Below are 3,695 nucleotides of genomic sequence, written 5' to 3'. Positions count from 1 at the left end.
ATCTTCTACAATACCTCTAGGTATTTTGATTGACCTATCCGTCAGTAAGAGAGTAACAGAAGTGGGTTTTAATTCTCCTAAATTAAGTTTTTCATAAACTGAATAAGGAAGTAAATTCACACTTGCTCCCAAATCCAACAAAGCTTTTTTAATTTTATTTCCTCCAATAATACATGAAATTGTTGGATAACCAGGATCTTTATATTTTAAACTAGAATTATTTTGAAGAATAGAACTTACTTGTTCAGCCAATAATGCTTTCTTCTTCACATGCAATTTTCTCTTCACAATACAAAAGTCTTTTAAAAATTTTGCTTATGAAGGTACTTGTTTAATAGCATTTAATAATGGAATATTTATCTTTACTTGTTTAAAAACTTCATAGATATCAGAATCATTTTTTTGTTTTTTATGATTTGTTAATGCATGAGGAAATGGTGGAGGTTTATTTGATTCATTTACTATTTCAGATTATTTATCATTCAACATATTATTTTTAGAATTTAAGGTGTCATCATTCTCAAAAGTATCAGGATTATCATCCTTACTGTTTGATTTTAAATGATCCTTGTTTTCATTACTATATGGATCATTAACTATTTTATCACTTCTAAGGGTAATAACATATTTTATTTGATCAATTTTTTCATTTTTTAATTCTTGATTTTGATTTTTAGGATTAGGTTGAGGTTGAGATGAAAATTTTCCTTTTTAATGAATATTAAGTGCAGATGCAAATTGTAATGCCCATGGGCTGTTCCCGATCCAACTGGCGGGAGTCGGTTATCCCATGGCCCATTACTCAATGACTCCTCCAGCCCAGGCACTGGAGTTTGTACCTCTCCAGACTCGAACCTAAGATTTCCTGGACATATAGATACTTAGCACAAGTCTGCTACCAATTGATGGGGGGTGGATTGTAGAACCCGTAACTTGGACTGCGTATAAGCCATGCATAATTTCTAGTATTTAAATTAAAATGATTTTTATTGCATGAGTATTTAAATTCTTTTCTTTAAATTTATTTATTTTACGTAGTAGTTTAATTGTCACCTTTTCAGTTAAATAAGTGAGGGCGGACTAGAGATGGAGTATTGAGATAAGTTAATAAAGACTTATTTAAGAAGTGGTAATTTAGCATGTTAGTAAATATAATTTAAAAAGTTGGCATGCATGCAAGTTATTAAATTTCTTTGGTATTTTATTAAATTTTTTTAATGCATAAAATGCATGTTTATTTTATTAATTTGTGTTCAATTATTTTCATGCATTTTAGGCATAATTATTGCATGATAGGGATTTATTTCATGAATTTTATCAGTTCATGCATTAGGATTTCTAGATGCATTTCACGCTCGAACGAGGATCGGAGACCGGAGAATTTTCAGGAAAATTATTTTTATTACACGATTAATTTTTATTAATTAATATAAAATGTTTTGAAGGTATTTTTCAAGAATTGGGATTTATTGGGTATTTTTACCCGAAGGGTTTTAATTTTTAACGATACGCAAATTTTAGCGAATCGGAGAACTTTTTGAAGGTTCGGCTAATATTTTCAAAAATCTTTTTAACACTAAATATTTTTCGGGAATGTGCTTGGATTTAATGGGCCTATTTTTAAGTTTATTGGATTTAAATTCTTTTAATTCCTTTTAATTTAAAATAAGGACCCATTAACCTAGTTGTTAACTATTTTAAATAATTCCTATTTGACCCTACACCCATTATCACCCTCCTTCAACAGCCGACACCCTCATTCATAATTCATTATCTTCGGTTTCGGAACTCAGCAGCTGAAGGGTTCGATCCTCTCTTGGTTTGCAAAAGAAAAAACTTCTCCCGAGTTCCTTCGCTTCGTTCTTGCTCTCCAAACATCTAAGGCACGCTAAGTACTTTCGTTTCTGCATCACATACGCTGTATACATGTTTTTAGATGTTTATTTGTGTGTAAAACTCTCGATCCAACACCATGCATGGAGATCGAACGATTTGGGTTGCATTTCTTCATTTTTCCGATCAACAACTCATGTTTTGTTTTATGATGTTCAAGGGACTGCGTGTTTGGTTGTTTAGGGACAGAACATGTTGGGATTTATGCTGTCAAGGGGCTGCTGGTACGTAGGAGCTGCCATCGGGGAGGAACCGTGCGCTTGTCTCGACTTTTCACTTTGGGGTTGGTGTTGTCGAGAGGTTAGAGGTAGGCGGTGGTGCAAGGGCTGTCCCCAAGCCTCGGGCCAGACCCTGGTGGGTCTGAGTCGTGGCCTTGGATGGCTCGAACACTGCTGGGCATGGTGTGGTAGCCGATCGAGTGAGCTTTATGAAGGTCTGTCTCGGGTGGGCTCGTTCTATCTTTTTTTAGTGGCTGCGCTTCATGGCTTTCATGGGGCTGTAGCCGGGAGTTCTTTGGGTCCAGGAGGGTGTTGAAGTGGGATAGGAGGGGTTGAGTTGGGGCTGGATCAGTTGGGCGTGGCTGGAGCGTAAGAATGGGACCGAAATGTTAAGAAATGGGGAACATGTGCTAGTGTATGATAAATGGAGGTGGACCGAGATCTTCATTCACTTGCTGGACCAGAAGCCGTGGGTTTAAGGGTCTGAGATTAAGATTGTAGGACCATTGTAGTGTTTTTAAAGTATGGTAAAAAGTTGGGAAAGTTTTGGCTTAGTTTCGATTTGATTCGGGTTAAAATCGAAACCCCGATCTAAGTTTTAAAAAGAATCAGTTAAGTTGTAAAATTGGCTCGAGTTTATGTCTAGGAATGCTTTTAAATATGTTTTGGGACATTTTTAAGAATTTGGTAAGTTTCGGATCAAAATGATGAGTTTTGGATTTATTCGGTATTTAATCGCCGCACGAAATGTTAATTTAAAAATTAATTGAAACGCCTAGATTTAAGCTTAATAAAATTATGAAAAATTATATTCAAGCTCAAATAATTATTAGAAGTCTAAGTTTTTAATTTGGAAATTTTATGCTGATGTTTGGTTTAATTCGGGATTAAAACGCATTAATATGTTATATTTAAAGATTAATTTAAAAGTCATTGATTTAAGCCAAATAAAAATATGGGAAAATTAATGTAGGATTAAATAATTATTTGGGACATGTTAGGGTCAATAGAATTAAGAAAATGTCAAAGACATGAAATTTTAAGTCTAGTGGAATAACGATATTTTTTGGGTTTTCAAGGGCAAAATGGTCATTTTGCAACCGGGGTGAGATTTCGGTCATGGCAGCGTCCTGAGAACAAATTCATGTTATTTTAAATGTTCATGCATCACGTTTACGATTTTTACGCTATTATAATAATTATGGTGCATGCTTGGTTTAAAGGAATTAAAAGAAAAAAAGTGAGAAAGTGAAGAGCACTCCGTCTCCGCCGCGCCGCGTCGTCGTTTTGTTTGTTTTCTTTCAAAACAAACCAAGGCATGTTTATATCTTCTTTCACTCTTCAATCAAGCCATATAGGTATTTTTAAATATCGCAAGTACATGATTTTAATGCAAGAAAATCGAAATTGTTCATATTCAATTATGTTATTTAATTATATTACGTGAAAAATATTCATTTTGAGATTTATGCGATATTGCTTGTGGTCACTTTACTATCATGGGATTATTACTTCACCCGGTCGCCAGTTACCGGTCAGTTCAGTTTGGTACCACCCGGTCGCCAGTTACCGGTCAGTTCAGTT

General features: G+C 34.6%; 1 long non-coding RNA gene across 1 annotated transcript in view; it reads left to right on the top strand.

Annotated features, from left to right (window-relative positions):
• The window catches only part of LOC140959266 (uncharacterized), a 98,410-nt gene extending 94,928 nt beyond the window's left edge, over positions 1–3,482 (top strand). The window contains exon 2 of the long non-coding RNA XR_012171959.1: positions 2,708–3,482. This is a non-coding gene — a long non-coding RNA (uncharacterized lncRNA). The remainder of the gene's footprint in view (positions 1–2,707) is intronic.
• The last annotated feature ends 213 nt before the right edge of the window (positions 3,483–3,695 follow it).

Source organism: Primulina huaijiensis, chromosome 2, assembly GCF_012295235.1.
Source record: "Primulina huaijiensis isolate GDHJ02 chromosome 2, ASM1229523v2, whole genome shotgun sequence".
Lineage (NCBI taxonomy): Eukaryota > Viridiplantae > Streptophyta > Magnoliopsida > Lamiales > Gesneriaceae > Primulina > Primulina huaijiensis.
Note: the sequence above shows the minus strand (reverse complement) of the source record. Positions and strands in the feature narration are given on the sequence as shown.